The sequence below is a fragment of the Canis lupus genome, chromosome 16 (assembly GCF_011100685.1).
Source record: "Canis lupus familiaris isolate Mischka breed German Shepherd chromosome 16, alternate assembly UU_Cfam_GSD_1.0, whole genome shotgun sequence".
NCBI lineage: Eukaryota > Metazoa > Chordata > Mammalia > Carnivora > Canidae > Canis > Canis lupus.
In genome coordinates, this window is record NC_049237.1 from 55322868 (window position 1) to 55340963 (window position 18096).

The 18096-nt window shown below is 48.4% G+C and overlaps 1 pseudogene; it reads right to left on the minus strand.

The window, feature by feature from the left end:
- Positions 1-2205: 2205 nt before the first annotated feature.
- LOC119869254 lies at positions 2206-3434 on the minus strand (annotated as a pseudogene).
- Positions 3435-18096: the final 14662 nt, after the last annotated feature.

The window sequence follows — 18096 nt, forward strand, 5'->3', positions numbered from 1 at the left end:
AGACAGAATGGTTTTTCTTCTTTTGAATTGGAATACATTCATGCAGTACTTAACTTGCTCTAAGCTGACCCATCCCTACTAGCTTCCCACATTGTCACCAGCTGGGCATGTGAGGCTGACACCCGTTTTTAATATTATAAAACTCAGTATTAACTTACAAAAATTAAGTTGCATGCATGGAGCAAAAATTCAAATATATCATAAACTTGATGCTAAATCTTAATACTCATTCCTAATTTGGGAAAAAGATCAAACCAAAAAGGACTCATCTTCATAATACTTAGTTACATAAAACATTATCAATAAGAAATGTTTCTATATATGGATACTGTCTTTTTAGAATAGTGTTAACAGTAACCTGAAATCTGAGATAGATAAATCATTCATATCACAAAGTATTATATACTGTCTTTCCTATACAGTCTTGGCTCCCAAACAGTGGGCTTCAACTTCATCCCTACATATAATATAAACATTCTCAAATATTTGAAATAAAGGAAAGGTGTCATTAATAAGGCTAACTAAAATTACAACAAAGGCTTTCTTCTAATCCTAGAGAATGAAACAAAAAGAGAGGTCTTGTAAGACACATTGGAAATGAGGAAGAATTTGAAGTCAAGTTGGCCCTGGACCCTTTTACATTGCTACTCCTTCTGTTTGTTCAAGTTAAAGAATAAGAGAGGCCACCAACTGCTCCTTAGTGGAACAGGCTGCAAAGAAAACAAAGCAGCTAAGTGATGATGAGGAAAACAAAGAATATAAAAAGTTGTAGTTATGAAGATGATCAATGAATAATGGAGCTCCTGGCTGGCTCAGTTGGTAGGGCATGCAACTCTATCTATCTCAGGGTCATGAATTCAAGCCCTATGTTGGGCAGAGAGATTACTTAAAAGAATTAAAAATAAAAGACATTAAAAAAACTGTAAAAAAAATGATGGTAGTAATTCTATTCTGAAGTTTAAGAAACAGCAAGGAGTAACAAATAAATTAGAGAGACAGTAATCTCCCTATTTTTTTCTTCCATTCCCTTTTAATTTGAATACAAATACAGAAAGAATCATGTCGTCTGCTCATAACTCACTCTTTGACTATAGAATAAGTCAAAACTTGTAAATGCGTCATTGAAAACATATTAGCACTCCATCTGCAGCCTTTGAGGTTTCAGCCATACTTCACTACCAGCGTTGTGTGAGCAAGCCATATAATTTCATGTCTCCTTGTGTCTCTTTATGCTGCTCTGCCTCAGAAACCCCTTTTTTCCTCTCCTGGGTAGCTCAGTGGTTGAGCACCTGCCTTCGGCCCAGGGCGTGATCCTTGAGACCCGGATCGAGTCCCACATTGGGCTTCCTGCATGGAGCCTGCTTCTCCCTCTGCCAGTGTCTCTGTCTCTCTCTGTGTCTTTCATGGATAAATCAATAAAATCTGAGTGGCTCAGTCGGTTACGCATCCCGCTTGATCTTGGCTCAGGTCATGATCTCTTGGTTGTCGGATAAAGCCAGATGCCAAGCTTTGCATGTTCGGCAAGAAGGCTGCTTGGAACGCTTTGTCTCTCCTTCTGCCTTTCCCCCTGCTCGTACTCTCCCTCTTTCTCTCACTTTTTTTTAAGTGTTAGAAACGTTTATTTGTCAAAATATTTTTTAAAAAGTGGGAGGAGTGAAATAAAACGAGGCTAAATTTCAGCTAATGCTGTACCACGATCACAGGTCAGACATAAAGCAAAACAAACAAAACAACAACCTCCACCCCCAAAACCCCAATGGTCCTAGCAGTTTCAGAAGATTAGCCTCAACGTTAGGGCCCAGAGCTAACAGAAGAGTAAAAGGTCTCGTGCCACTACATGGTCATTTTAAAGGGAAAGGAGATGTTGCAGGTAGACAGGGAGAAGGGCTCAATTCCTAAGGAAAGCAAGATAAGAGGGGGATCCACGGTACAGGAAAAAGGGGATGCCAGCATAATCCTTACCTAGGGCTGCTCAGAGGCTGAGAATATAAGGAACGGAGTGAAAGGCTACAGGGACTAGTATCAAGAGGAAAGAAAAGTCAACTTATAAGAATTAAATTAAGAAAGAAAACACAGTTGGTCACAAACTCCTTTGTTTACTCAAACACGAAGCAATGGAAACATCGTGGCAAGGGGACGCGCGGAGCAGGTTCTCATATATGACCGCAGCCCAGGGTTCAGTCCGCAATGATCCTACCTCCAGTTTCAAAAGGCTGAGCACCGTGCTCGGTCCACATGTGCTCCCGCTCACACTGGGCCATGCCATACAGAGAATCCGTGCAGCTGCTGAGGCCTGCGGCAGCTCACTCTCTGGCCCATAACCGTGGGGAGCACAGCTGTGGCACGACGAAGGGGGCTCCTGTCCCTTCCATAGTAGGACGAGGTGTTGGCAGCGGCAGCAGCCACAGAGCCGAAGTGGCAGCAGCCCCTGAGCTCGGCAACAGGTGTCTGTCGTAGGGATCAACAGAAGTGGGGTTGGGGTGACTGGTCCCAGCTGTGCTCTGGTCGTGAGGCAGATGGGACATGGACTGCTCCGCGCAGTTGTACGCAGAGGCTGCTGCTGCCGCCGCCACTGCCTCATAAGAGCGGACCCGGTAGCGCTTCTAAGAGTCGATGCTCCATATGCATCGTTGTAACACGTGGGTTCCCCGCAGCCCAGGGTGTACGGCGTGCGCACTGCTCCATACTGTCCGTTATGCTGCTCAGTAAAGTCTGCCACACGACCTGTGCGATCTACTGGACACTCTTTGGACCAGTGCCCCTCTTTCCCACGCCGATAGCAGCCACTCTGGTCTCCCATCCCAGGGGCAGTCCGAAGTCGGCTTGTGGATAACTGCACGTGCATCCTTTTGTCTTGAAACTCTGTGTTGTCAAGGCCCCTGATGGCCTCCACTGGAGGCCCGTTTGACACCTTGAAGCTTAAATAGGAGTTGTTTGAGGAGACCAGTGTGTGCCTCTCAGTTCCACTGGCTGCTTGTGGTCTCCAGGGGAGGTGGGATTTTACTTATTGAGTCCCTCCTGTAGGGCCAGCATTATGTATCCTGAGAAGCAAAATGAGTGTCTGGCCACGATCTGTAATGTTGGAACACCAAGGAGGACAAGTGGTGTCCCAGGGAGGCCTTGCATTGTGGCCTTACTGCATGTGGGGACATCTGTGATTTTGATTTATATTTGGGGTATCTCTGAGGCAAGAGTGCCCTGAGTTCCTTACCCTAAAAGGAACAACTCTTAGACAGTGGCCCAAGAGTTTGTAAGAGGTGCTGATGGAACCATTTGCTGACCAGGGCATCCAGAGCTAAATGGCAGCCTAAAGCTTGGCTTCTACTGCTGACTGTTGGGTGGGTTGTGTCCTTTATTAGGGACATAAATATTCCACATGAGCTCCCCCCCTGTAGCATGGTGCTCATACCATCCATAAAGTAGACAAACTCCATTGCAGTTCACTCAGTTGATGTCATGGGGGCTCCCTACATAGCCAAGGGGACTGGGGAGGGCTGACCTTCTCTGGTATGGTGGCATCCAGCAAGGGACTGAGGAAGAACAGGGGAGACCTCCCCTGCAGGTGGGATAAGCCCGCGGCCTCAAGTTCGACTCTCTCCTGCATTGAGGAGACCTCAGTAGCTATGCCTCCCAAGGCTCAATGGACAGCTGGATGTGGACGGTCACACGCCAGTGTCTATAGGAACCTCTCTTTCCAGGAGAGCCCAGGATGTGGCAGCAGTTGTTACTTGGTTGGTGTATAGCATAGACAAGGACGATATTTTCTTGCATCTGAGGGCCTTGGGCACTGTATGTCCATTATGGATATGTGGTCCAGAAAAAAAAAAGGCAAGTCCATTGCTTGTCATGGGAAACAAGTCCGACCTAGAGGAGCGGAGGCAGGTGCCCATCGAAGAGGCAAGGACTAAAGCAGAGGAGTGGGGTGTGCAGTACGTGGAGACATCAGCTAAAACGCGAGCCAATGTGGACAAGGTATTCTTTGACCTAATGAGAGAAATCAGAGCCAAAAACATGTCCGAGAACAAAGACAAGAACGGCAAGAAAAGCAGCAAGAACAAGAAAAGTTTTAAAGAAAGATGTTGCTTACCGTGAAAGCCAAGATGGCGGATGAAGTCAGTCGCCACTAAGGACACAGGGCGGGCTCATTAAGAGAAGAGTATAGTTGACGCCTTGATGTGTTCCTTGCTCTCCCCAACCTCATTCACACATACTTCTTTAAAAGGGGAAAATATTTGTGAATCAGTGGCTGGCAGGAGAAATAAGCCCTTGTCCATGCATTGGAATGGCTACTTTGTTGGGAGGCTTTGGAATTTCCTTCTTCCCTTCTCCTTCCCAAAAGTTTTATCACATACGTAGTGCTATAGGTAAGAAATAAGTGTTAACTAAAAAGAAGTGTACTGTCATAGCATCTTATTTCCCTCCCTAGTTTTATAATATCACCATCTTTTGTTTTGAAATAAAAATGTCTAATTAGGTTTGGGGAAGGGAGTAGGATAAGACTCTCCCTAACTCTTATCAGCTTAACAGAAGTATTCAAATAAATCCATTAAGCTCTAATAAAAACTGAGAGATTTTTGGGATAAGTTTTTTGGCAATACCCCATGGATCTGAAGCACGGTGGATAAAATAAAAATAAATATGAATTGGGCCAAATAGGTCAGTAACAAGCTCACAAACCCTTCACACATATGAAAAATGAAAGTTGAATTCTTTGTATTTAAATATTAGCCAACTATAGCCTGTGTTAGCTATTTCTCTCCTGTAGCATCCTGATTTTTGTGTAGAAGCTTCTTTTTAGCAAGTAAGTGAAGACTCAAGAGTAATATACTTTACAAATGACACAGTTTTCTAACCAGGTCAAGACTATATCTTTGGATACACCATCTCCTAATTGCCAGATCGTAGGCTCATCCTTCTCTGTTGGTAACCAATGTATGTCCTTCTGGTCAACCTCTGCATGCAGAGGTGAAGAGAGCCTCTTTGTGTGTTTCTTTTAAGTATAATGAGTTCTTCTGAAGAATGTGATGAGTTGAAATTGTATTTTCAAATCATGAAGCCAGAGCCTGTGCCAGACCTTCTGCTACCTCTCATAGATTTGCTCTAATTCTAAATGTAAAATTAGGAGAAGTGGAAAAGGAGAAGATAAGCCATTGCCTTTTTACCTCTAGGAATTGGCTGCTATTTCTATGTAATTTTCTTCTGAGACAGCCATAGAGTTGGTTAGAAAAAGGCTTTTACTGATGAGATATTGTTAAGCATTCTTGTATCAATATTCTCAATTTAGCAACCAGAACATTTTTCCTCACGAAAGGAGTACTGTGTGATGAAAACCCAGTATTCAGCATATTTTCCCCCTTTTTTTGGAAGTGACATTTCACACACAGGTGCCAAAAGTGAATTGGGGTGGGGAGAGTGAGAAACTTTCAAATTTATAGTTATTACAGAAATTGTGGAAATTATGATCTGACTGGAAAGCAATCTTGTATCACCTCCCAAAGAATCATGGTCATTTTTTAAATAAAAAGCAGACAAAAAATTGTTGTTTCCTGCCTTGTTAATGTTCTCCATTCTCACTGGTGTGAGGTGGGATCTCATGGTGGTTTTGATTTGTATTTCCCTGATGGCCAGTGATGTGGAGCATTTTCTTATGTGCTTGGTGGCCATGTCTATGTCTCCCTCTGTGAGATTTCTGTTCATGTCTTTTGCTCAATTCATGATTGGATTGGTTGTTTCTTTGCTTTTGAGTTTAATAAGTTCTTTATAGATCTTGGTTTCTAACCCTTTATCTGGTGTGTCATTTGCAAATATCTTCTCCCGTTCTGTAGGTTGTCTTTCAGTTTTGCTGTGCAGAAGCTTCTTATCTTGATGAAGTCCCAATAGTTCATTTCTCCTTTTGTTTCTCTTGCCGTCATGGATGTATCTTGCAAGAAGTTACTGTGGCCGAGTTCAAAAAGGGTGTTGCCTGTGTTCTCCTCTAGGATTTTGATGGAATCTTGTCTCACATTTAGATCTTACATCATTTTGAGTTTATCTTTGTGTATGATGTAAGAGAATGATCCAGTTTCATTCTTCTGCATGTGGATGTCCAGTGTTCCCAGCACCATTTATTGAAGAGACTGTCTTTTTTTCCAGTGGGTAGTCTTTCCTGCTTTGTAGAATGTTAGTTGACCATAAAGTTGAGGGTCCACTTCTGGATTCTCTCTTCTGTTCCATTGATCTATGTGTCTGTTTTTGTGTCAGGACCACACTGTCTTGATGACCACAGCTTTGTAGTACAACCTGAAATCTGGCATTGTGATGCCCCCAGATATGGTTTTCTTTTTCAATATCCCCCTGGCTATTCGGGGTGTTTTCTGATTCCACACATATCTTAAGATGATTTGTATCAACTCTCTGAAGAAAGTCCATGGTATTTTGATAGGGATTGCATTGAATGTGTAAATTGCCCTGGGTAGCATTGGCATTTTCACAACATTAATTCTTCCAATCCATGAGCATGGAATATTTTTCCATCTCTTTGTGTCTTCCTCCATTTCTTTCAGAAGCGTTCTGTAGTTTTTAGGGTATAGATCCTTTACCTCTTTGGTTAGGTTGATTCCTAGGTATCTTATGCTTTTGGGTGCAATTGTAAATGGGATTGACTCCTTAATTTCTCTTTCTTCAGTCTCGTTGTTAGTGTACAGAAATGCCACTGACTTCTGGGCATTGATTTTGTATCCTGCCACACTGCCAAATTGCTGTATGAGTTCTAGCAATCTTGGGGTGGACTCTTTTGGGTTTTCTATGTAAAGTATCATGTCATCTGCGAAGAGGGAGAGTTTGAATTTTTCTTTGCCAATTTGAACGCCTTTTATTCCTTTTTGTTGCCTGATGGCTGAGGCTAGGACTTCTAGTGCTATGTTGAATAGCAGTGGTGAGAGTGGACATCCCTGTCCTGTTCCTGATCTTAGGGGAAAGGCTCCCAGTGCTTCCCCATTGAGAAAGTTGCTGTGGGCTTCTCGTAGATGGCTTTTAAGATGCTGAAGAATATTCCCTCTCTCCCTACACTCTGAAGAGTTTTGATCAGGAACGGATGCTCTATTTTGTCAAATGCTTTCTCTGCCTCTATTGAGAGGGTCAGATGGTTCTTGTTTTTTCTCTTGCTGATATGGTCAGTCACATTGATTGTTTTACGTGTGTTGAACCAGCATTGCATCCCGGGTATAAATCCCACTTGGTCATTTTGAATCATCTTCTTAATATATTGTTGGCCTCTATTGGCTAGTATCCTGTTGAGAATTTTTGCATCCATGTTCATCAGGGATATTGGTCTCTAATTCTCCTTCTGAGTGGGGTCTTTGTTGGGTTTTGGAATTAAGGTGATGCTGGCCTCATAGAAGAAGTTTGGAAGTACTCCATCTCTTTCTGTCTTTTAAACAGCTGTAGTAGAATAGGTACGGTGTCTTCGTTAAGCGTTTGATAGAATTCCTCAGGGAAGCCATCTGGCCCTGGACTTTTGTGTCTTTGGAGGGTTTTGATGACTGCTTCAATTTCCTCCCTGGTTATCGGCCTGTTCAGGTTTTCTATTTCTTCCTGTTCCAGGTTTGGTTAATCGTGGTTTTCCAGAAATCTGTCCATTTCTTCTAGATTGCCTAATTTATTGGCATATGGCTGCCCATAATAAGTTTTTAAAATCGTTTGTATTTCCTTGGTGTTGGTAGTGATCTCCCCTTTGTCATTCATGATTTTATTAATTTGAGGCTTTTCTCTCTTCTTTTTAATAAGGCTGGCTAATGGTTTATCTTACTAATTCTTTCAAAGAACCAACTCCTGATTTTGTTGATCAGTCGCACAGTTTTTCTGGTCTCTATTTCATTGAGTTCTGCTCAAATCGTTTTTAACCCTCTTCTTCTGCTGGGTGTAGGATCTATTTGCTGTCTTTTCTCCAGCTCTCTGACAACTGGCTTTCTGACATTGAATTGTAATCCAGATTTTGTAACTCTGTGGGAGAGAGGACTGTTTCTGATTCTTTCGAGGTGAGTTTTTCCTTCTAGTCATTTTGCTCAGTGCAGAGTGGCCAAAAACAAGTTGTATTGGGAAAAGGAGAAAAAGAGAGGAGAGAAAGAAGGAAAGAAAAGAGAAAAAGAAAAAAGAAAAAAAAGAAAGAAAAAGGAATAAAGGGAAAAAAAGGTGGGGGAAGCAAACAGAAATCAAAAAGCAAAACAAGGGATCCCTGGGTGGCACAGCAGTTTGGCGCCTGCCTTTGGCCCAGGGCCCGATCCTGGAGACCCGGGATCGAATCCCACATCGGGCTCCCGGTGCATGGAGCATGCTTCTCCCTCTGCCTGTGTCTCTGCCTCTCTCTCTCTCTGTGACTATCATAAATAAATAAAAAAAATTTAAAAAAAGCAAAACAAAAGAAAACAAAACAAAGCAAAACAAAACCACGGGGTAGTATCTTCTGATTCTGTATACTTTAAGTCCCTTGAATTCCCCTGGAAGTTGTCCGTCTAGCTGGTCTTCTGGGGGAGGGGCCTGTTGTGCTGATTCTCAGGTGTTAGCACTTGGGGGAGCTGCTCTGCCCCCTGCCTGGTGCAGGGCTCAGTGGGGGTTGTTTACCCCGTGAGGCCCCTGGAGTAACAACCGCAGTGGCGGAAGCAGGTCTGGAGCCCTGGAGTCAGCTCCTGCAGTAACTACAAAGCTCTTGGTCTGCAGGGCCTTGAGGCTCCAGGGCGGGGCCGCTGATCTGCTCAGCCTGGGGCAGGAGCGTCCTCGCTGTCCTGGGCCCTCCGGGCCTCTGCCTGTCCCGGGGGAGGCCAGATCCCGGGCTGTGTCCTGGCGCCCTGTGCTGTGGGGCCTGCGCTGTTGGATTTGCGCTCCCGCCCCGCAGACCCCTCCGCGGAGCCTCTTCCTCTGCCCTAGCCCCTCCAAGCTGCTCCCTCCATGCAGCCCCCTCCGCGGAGCCACCACCCGAGCCCCCGCCGAGCTGCTCCCGCCCCGCACACCCCTCTCCGGAGCCTCTTCCTCCGCCCGAGCCCCTCCAAGCTGCTCCCGCCGCGCAGCCCCCTCCGCGAGGCCGCCGCCGGAGCCCCCCCAGCTGCTCCCGCTCCGCAGCCCCCTCCGTGGAGCCTCTTCCTCTGCTCAAGATGCCGAGCTGCTCCCGCCCTGCAGCCCCCTCCGCTGAGCCGCCCCCAGCCCCTCAGAGCTGCTCCCGCCCCGCAGCCCCCTCCCCGGAGCCTCTTCCTCTGCCCGAGCCCCTCCAAGTTGCACCGCTGCGCAGCCCCCTCCGCGGAACCACCGCCCGAGCCCCCCCTAGCTGCTCCCGCTCCGCAGCCCCCTCCGCAGAGCCTCTTCCTCCGCCGGAGCCCCTCTAAGCTGCTCCCGCCCCGTAGCCCCCTCCCCGGAGCCTCTTCCTCTGCCCGAGCCCCTCCGAGCTGCTCCTGCCTCGCAGTTCCCTCCGCGGAGCCGCCCCCAGCCCCTCTGAGCTGCTCCCGCCCTGCAGCCGCCTCCCTGGAGCCTCTTCCTCCGCCCGAGCCCCTCCAAGCTGTTTCCGTTTCGCAGCCCCCTCCGCGGAGCGTCTTCCTCCGCCTGAGCCCCTCCAAGCTGCTTCCGTTCCGCAGCCCCCTCCACGGAGCCTCTTCCTCCGCCCGAGCCCCTCCAAGCTGCTCCCGCCCCGAAGCCTCCTCCCCGGAGCCTCTTCCTCCGGCCCAAGCCCCCCAGCCAGCTGCTCCTGCCCCACAGCCCCCTCCGCGGAGACACCGCCTGAGCCCCTCTGAGCTGCTCCCGCCCCCGCAGCCCTCTCCCTGGAGCCTCTTCCTCTGCCCTGCCCCCCCCAGCTGCTCCCGCCCCGCGGCCCCCTCCGCGGAGCCGCCCCCGAGCCCCTCGGAGCTGCTCTGGGTCCCGCCCTGCGTGCTGCAGCCCTTAGGGAGCTCAGCGCACTCTCCCGGGGCGCAGGTGTCTGTTAGTGTCTCAGGGAGTCCGAGGGCATCCCCGACCTCCTGGGTCTTGCTCTAACTCCCTGCGAGCCCCTTTCCTCCCGGGAAGGTTGGTGCAGCTCCTGCTCCTCCGGGACGGGGCTCTCCTGTCCTGGGGACACTCGCCCCGGCCTCAGCCCGGCTCCTTGTGGGGCCCCTCCCCCTTGGAGGCCTTTTGTTTCTTTATTTCTTTTTCCCCGTCTTCCTACCTTGATAGAAGCCGAACTCTTCTCACTGTAGCACTCCAGCTTGTCTCTCTTTAAGTCTCAGGCCTAATTCGTAGATTTTCAGGATGATTTGAAGGTTATCTAGGTAATTTGGTGGGAACAGGTGATTTGGGGACCCTACTCCTCTGCCATCTTCCCCTCCTTCGATCTTTTTTTTTAATTAGGAAAAAATCAGGCAATAATGTGGGGTGTGACATACAAATGTCCCCACCCCCCGGGAGCTGAAGAAGCAGCAGGAAGGGCCCCCCCCCCACTGTGCCCCGCTTAGAGGCCTGCGCCCTTGCTGCTCTCTATCACTGTATGCGGGGCAGAAAGTTGGGGCGGGAGGAGCAGGATGGTGCTGCAGATGGGACATCCCACGTGGTGGCGGGACAGGCTGATGTGCGCTGAGGACACAATCCTGCGGCAAGGCTTTGGGGCTATCCGCGCAGTTAAAACTTGCTTGAAAGGAATAAAAAGCTTCTGGCTTCTTTCTTCTTTTTTTTTTTTTTTAAGATTTTATATATTTATTTGGCAGAGACCAAGCATGAGCAGGGGGCAGGGAGGGCAGAGGGAGAAGCAGACCTTCCGCTGCGCGGGGCGCGGGGCTCGATCCCAGGACTCTGAGGTCACGGCCTGAGCCCAAGGCAGACGATTCCCGCACTGAGCCACTGGGCGCCCCAGCTCCTGGTGCTGAGGGGGCCCCACGTCCCGGGAAAGGCCCCGATGCAGCCGCGCCGGCAGGTGCCCACGGCTCACCATGGAAACTGCACCGTCTCTGCCTCCATGTCCTCGTCCCACAGAGGCCTTGAGCTGCGGCTCCATTTCGGGACGGCGGGCGGCCGTGCTGGCCACAGGGTCCCCCGGCATCGTGGGCCCCTGCAGGTGGAGCAGACCCTAGTGGACACACCTGCCGAGAGCAGCCTGATGCCTCCAGGAGCCCCGGGCCCACGTGCTCCTCTCCTGAGTGGCCCGGCACGTCCCCGGGCTAAGCCCCGCCGGTGCCCGAGCTCGAGGGTGTGGGCCCCTCCTGCCCCGGGGAGCTCCCACGCCTGCACCTCCCTGGGCCGCTGCCCCGGGTCCCGCCGACCGACCCTGGAGATCGAAGGCTGGACCCACGTCACGCTCATTTCTCCTCTGCGGATTATCCACGGTTCTTTGCTGCGATGTCCTTAACCGAGGGATTTTAAAGGAAGGCCGTCTCGAAGGCCACTCGCCCCCCCGCGGACGGGATGCTCTGTGCTCTCGCTCTTCTCCCAGGCGAGCCCTTGAGGGTGACACCTTGTCCCCACATCCCCGTCCTCCCAGTGGCGGGCACAGCTCCTGCCCGGGCCGGCGGCTCCCTCCTCGCTGAATGAAGGCACCACCAGCCCAGGCTGCTGCCTGGAAGAGCCTGTGCGGCTGCGCTAATTCCGCTGCATGTCCCCTTGCATGTGCCTAATGAGGCAGTGCTGATGTTTGGGCTCCTAAGGACTCAACATCCATTCTCGGGTGTCATTTAGCTTTTGATTTATTGTCTGTCTCTCTCTCAGCGTTTTCTTTTTTTGCCATTTCCTCCCTCTCGAAGGAATGGGAAGCCAAGTATTTTCTCCACCTGGAGCTCACCTGGGGAAGCGATCCCATCTTATCTGTTAAACATCTTCAGCCGCGAAGAGGTTGCAAATTGCCAACTGCCCTCTCCAGCTGCAGCGGAGGCACAACACTTCCTTGCAACAGGGGACCGTCTTTCTATGATTCCCTCGCATCCTATCATTACAAGTGCCTGTGCTCAGATTCAGTATCATTATGTCATTTGCAATGCGGCAGCACGATGAGAACCAAATCAGAAAACACCACTTCCCGTCAAAACCGCAAATTGTAAACATGCATTTCTCTTTGAGTCTCGGAGATTCCGTGTATTTACCACCTGAAAATCCATACTTTGAGAGCTCTTTCCCCAACTTGTTGGAAGGTTAGAGAATATAAGAATGTTGAAATGTAAGATTTAGTGATGGCACGTTTGATAAAATGCCACAATGTCCCCAATGGCTGGGTTCAGAGAAGAGCAAAAGAAAAAACACAATGAAAGAAAACAGAAACACAAGACTTCTGGCAATTCTCACAGCTCAGTGCACATTTTCCACGACTGTGGGACCACAGCCGGGTCGTGAGTTTTGCCCTCTGAGCATTCATGGCGCTTGATGAGGGGTTCCATTTCCGGCGGTGGACGGACGGGGATGACAAATGGACAGTCGTGTCTTTAGCTGTAGGCATCTTGGCGTTCGGTACGTCCATTCCCAAGAGGACTGCAGGGCAAGAGGAATCCCCCTCCCACGGGAGCCTCGGTGATGGGAGAACAGTGAACAGGAGGGTAGCAAGGGCTCGGCCAGGAAGTCTTCTGGAAAGAGAGAGGTGATGTTTCTACAAGACCCCGTTTTAATTCACGTCCCGCCCGAGGAGTGTTCTGTGGACCCACTGATTTCTGGTGGTCAGCCCAGCTTCTTCCCAAGAGAGCCCCCGCTTCCCTCCTCGGGTTCACACGACCCCAGAGAGGAAAGCCCGACTCTTACATGCGCCCCTGGGAGTCAAATGCATACTCAGGATGGGATTTGCATCCTTTTCAAACATCGAGCTACTCCACGCACGTCCACCTTATAAAGAGGACATCGTGGGAGAACCCAACGCCCCCCCAAGCCTACCAGCAGCTACTCAGACTTGGTGGCAGGGGCGTGTGGATACAAGCCCCAGGTCACACCATTCCCCGGCGTCAGCATGGAATTGGAATGACAACACGGCCAGAGGACAGATATTACGAATACGAATTTTGAGAAGTTCTCTTTAGGGATGAAATGTCCCCATCTTTGTACTGTTCACCGATACTGTATTAGTCCCGGCGGAGGCAGCGAGAGATCAGGGCTCTAGGCTGGTCTCTGGCCCAGGGCAGCTGTCGCACACCCGCACCTCGGACCGAGGGTGCAGGAGATCAGGAGCGCGAGCTGCAGGATCCCTCCAGGGACCCCGTGGCCGTCCCACGATGCTGGTCTCCCGGGAAGATGCTAGGCGGGGACTTTCCCTGGGCCCCCTCACACCTCGGTTCAACCAGGGGCTCCGGTGCTTTGGACGCACGTGAGACAAGCTCAGCTGTCCCTTGTCTCAGACGACCTGCCTTGGGAAATCCCTGCGAGGATGACAGAGGATGATGAATATAAAGCAGAGGACACTTATTGACTCCACTTCTGCGTGTTTCCTCCTGCCGTAGCTGACCGCCCTGGTGGCTCCTCGCTGACTTGGGAGCTGATATGGAGGCATTTTACGGGAGGACAGACCGACCGTGGGCAGGAAGCGCAGGCCGGGTTTCCCCGATGGCGCACACATGCTTCTTCCCTCCAATGGCAAAGGACAATGTTTGCAACAAGGAACACATCCCCCTCCTCGGTCCTGGCCACCGTCCTTAACGGTAGTTTAAGAGTGATTTAGAAGGACGTCCAGGGTCTTGTCCTTGCACGGCAAAGTGGTTTTCAGCAATAAGAATGACTTGATGTTTCAGGGAATAAAGATGAGTTTTTTGTTGTTGTTCTTTTTGCTTTTTGTTGTTCTTTTTGTTTTTGTTGTTGTTGTTGTTGTTGTTGTTTTTTACCTCTTCGTTTGGTAATAAAGGCAAAGATGATGGTTGAGAGGGATTTTTTCAGACTTTTTTTATATAAATTTATTTTTTATTGGTGTTCAATTTGCCAACATATAGAATAACACCCAGTGCTCATCCCATCAAGTGCCCCCCTCAGTCCCCGTCACCCACTCACCCCCACCCCCTGCCCTCCTACCCTTCACCACCCCTAGTTCATTTCCCAGAGTTAGGAGCCTCTCATATTCTGTCTCCCTCCCTGATATTTTCCACGCATTTTCTGTCCTTTCCCCTTTATTCCCTTTCACTATTTTTTATATTCCCCAAATGAATGATACCATATACTGTTTGTTCTCTGATTGACTTATTTCACTCAGCATAATACGCTCCAGGTCCATCCACATCGAGGCAAATGGTGGGTATTTGTCATTTCTAATGGCTGAGGAATATCCCACTGTATACAGAGACCACAGCTTCTTTATCCGTCATCTGTCGATGGACACCGAGGCTCCTTCCACAGTTTGGCTATTGTGGCCATTGCTGCTAGAAACATTGGGGTGCAGGTGCCCCGGCATTTCATTGCATCTGTATCTTTGGGGTAATGCCCCAGCAGTGCAATTGCTGGGTAGGGCAGATCTATTTTTAACCCTTTGAGGAACCTCCACAGAGTTTTCCAGAGTGGCTGCACCAGGTCACATTCCCAACAACAGTGCAGGAGGGTTCCCTTTTCTCTTCATCCTCTCCAACATTTGTGGTTTCCTGCCTTGTCAATTTTCCCCATTCTCACTGGGATAAGGTGGGATCTCATTGTGGTTTTGATTTGTATTTCCCTGATGGCAAATGATGCGGAGCATTTTCTCATGTGCATGTTGGCCATGTCTATGTCTTCCTCTGTGAGATTTCTCTTCATGTGTTTTGCCCATTTCATGATTGGATTGTTTGTTTCTTGGGTGTTGAGTTTAATAAGTTCTTTATAGATCTTGGAAACTAGCCCTTTATCTGATACGTCATTTGCAAATATCTTCTCCCATTCTGCAGGTTGTCTTTTAGTTTTGTTGACTGTATCCTTTGCTGTGCAGAGGCTTCTTATCTTGATGAAGTCCCAATAGTTCATTTTTGCTTTTGTTTCTCTTGCCTTCACGGATGTATCTTGCAAGAAGTTGCTGTGGCCAAGTTCGAAAAGGGTGTTGCCTGTGTTCTCCTCTAGGATTTTGATGGAATCTTGTCTCACATTGAGATCTTTCATCCATTTTGAGTTTATCATTGTGTATGGTGCAAGAAAGTGGATGTCCAATTTTCCCAGCACCATTTATTGAAGAGACTGTCTTTTTTCCAGTGGATAGTCTTTCCTCCTTGATCGAATATTAGTTTACCATAAAGTTGAGAGTCCACTTCTGGATTCTCTATTCTGTGCAGACTTTTTGGTAAAACTAGAATCTGCATTCAAAGCTTTCATATTTGTATCTTTACCTAAATTCACTAGAAATGGGTTCCTTCTGCAAGCACTTGCTTCTCCTTTTATATAAAGAAAGGGAGGTGTAGCAGCCTTGAGAGAAATGCTACTGTTAACTCATCACCAAAGAAGAGGATCTTTATCACATAAGCAAAATAATAGCCCCAGAATGGCCTAGAACAAATCTATGCACAGAGGAAAATAAATTCTCAAATGGTAAGTCAGGAAAGTTTGGGGAACACTCATGGATGGATCTTTTCTCCCCTCTTTTTTATAACCTTTATCAAATGGGAGACAGAGCACCTTCGGAGGTCCCTAATTTTATCCTGGTGTCTATCAACCCGCACATTTTCAGAAGCTAGGAGAAGAATAACTACCTTGTTGTCCATGTTAACCATTGCATCATTGGGGGGGGGAGAGATTTTTAAATATGGTAAAATATAAACAACACCAAATATGCCATTTTATCCAATTCTAGCTGTCAGAGCTTCCATGGTAGGGATAGACCATGTTTTGTTTATACATTCATCTGTGGGCGGACACTTGAGGTGCTTCCACCTTCCTGTGAATGGCACACAGTTACTTTTCAGTGTTGGTCGACAGTCCAAGTCCTGACAAACTAACGAATTTAAAGCAATGTATTATATTAATCTGATTAAAATCTGAGAAAGAGGGCACCCCGGGTGGCTCAGCAGTTTACTTCCGCCTTCAGCCCAGGGCCTGATACTGGAGACCCGGGATCGAGTCCCACGTGGGGCTCCCTCCATGGAGCCTACTTCTCCCTTTGCCTGTGTCTCTGCCTCTCTCTCTCTCTCTCTCTCTGTGTGTGTGTGTGTGTGTGTGTCTCCCATGAATAAATAAATAAAATCTTAAAGAAAAAAATGAGAAAGAGACAGACTCTGTGATGCACGTGAGACCTTGGCCCCCAGTCTACCACTGAAGAACATGCTCCTCTCGCTGAATGCGGGGCACAGCCTGGGGTTCTCCACTGGCTCACCCAGGAAGCACCTCTCATCCCCGTCGGGAGCACCCTGCTTCCTCCAGCCACATTTGCTTGACCTCACAACGACAGCACTCGGCACTCTTTGGATTCTTTTTCATTTCCCCAGCACTTCTGGGAACTGTTGTGTCCAGGGGCTCCTGTCTACACATGGAGACGTGGAGAGGATAAGTGGCTGGTTTGGGGCTTGGATGGATGCGAGGCCTCTTCTGTCTCTGTGTCCTGGGCCAAGAGCCCGTTCAGATTGCGCTTCCTCTGGGATGTCCTCCCAATCCCAGCCTGTGACCCCCCAAGAAGTGTGGCTCTCACCTCTCCTGCCCATGTGCAAGACACCTTTAAGCTCTTTAAAGGAGAAACCATCTTTCATACACGTTTATTTTTTTTAATTTTTATTTATTTATGATAGTCACACACACAGAGAGAGAGAGAGGCTGAGACATAGGCAGAGGGAGAAGCAGGCTCCATGCACCGGGAGCCGATGTGGGATTCGATCCCGGGTCTCCAGGATCGCACCCTGGGCCAAAGGCAGGCACTAAACTGCTGCGCCACCCAGGGATCCCTTTCATCCACGTTTAAACCCGACTTGGAAAAAGGGAGATGTGTGTATTGCAAACAAAGGACATCAAAACATACACTTTTCTACTCAGAAAAGTGCGAGTGCACGGAAGGGTGACAGAATGCCCGTTGCCCTCTGACCCACTGCGGCATTTAGCAAAAAGCCTTTCACACACACACAATAATAAAAATCTGGTAAATTAAGATGTTGAATGAGACAATAACTACATACACACAGTTCCCATCTTTGTGTCTAACCCGAAGGATTGATGTGTTACAGAGTGCTCAGGCTAGGTCAGGCATCCCAAAAGTCAGACAGACGAGGTGAAATTCTGTGCCCTAGGACGGTCTGCATCCTGCTTGCATGTAAAGAGAGTGCATTTGAGTTCCCAGAGAGGTCAAGCTTGCCTTTCTATGTTTCTGTGGGCTACCAGAAAGGGAATCCGTGAAAGGTTATGGTGGGCGACCCTGGATTTAAAGAGTTGTGCCATGTGGGCGGGACCATCCCGGGAGACATTATGACCCTCTCCGAGGGAAATCACACAAAATCACAGAACGTGGGTTCTGGAGCACCGAGGGCACTCTCCCATGATTCTGGTTAAACAGCAGCGCTCCCGGGATTGTCTGGGAGGTGGCCACACGCAGGCAGGGGAAGGAGCCAGGCACGCCTGCTGTTCGATAAATGCTACCTCGTCACGTTTCTGTCCTCATTTGGATGGAAAACATCACAGAGTTGAAAAAGACACCCAGAGTTTAAACAAATGTGAAAAAGAAAACAAAGATGTGACATCCATGTTTCTTTTTTTGGGTGATAAATAAGACAGGCAGTCAAGATACTTTTGCTACTTCAGGAAAGCAAAAAAATAGTAACAATATAGTAAAAAAAATACCTGCCACTCATGACTGTGAACAGAAATTCATAAACTGTTCTGCATGTAACCACAAGGGTCCCAAATCAAGGGAGTGCCCACTCTGGGGCGGACCCAGACAGAACAAGAGATACACGAGGCAAGGGCAACAAGGACCCGGGACCAGAGAGCGTCATCCAGCACCACCGATGAAGTAATCTACTAGTTAGAATCATATCATCCTTTAAGACTTTTCATAGTTATGTCCTTTGACATATCAATTGATACTAGAAACCTCTTAAACCACATGTAATGATGTCTCCTCCAGATCCCTATATTTAAGCACCTAGCAGGCTTATCTTAATGGATATTCTTAATTGATCTTGTTGGGTTGTTGTAAATTCAGTGAAGGAATCACGTGCACCCTCTGTCTCCCGCGCTTTACGTGAACACGAGGGCCAGTTGATAAGCACTTGCCAA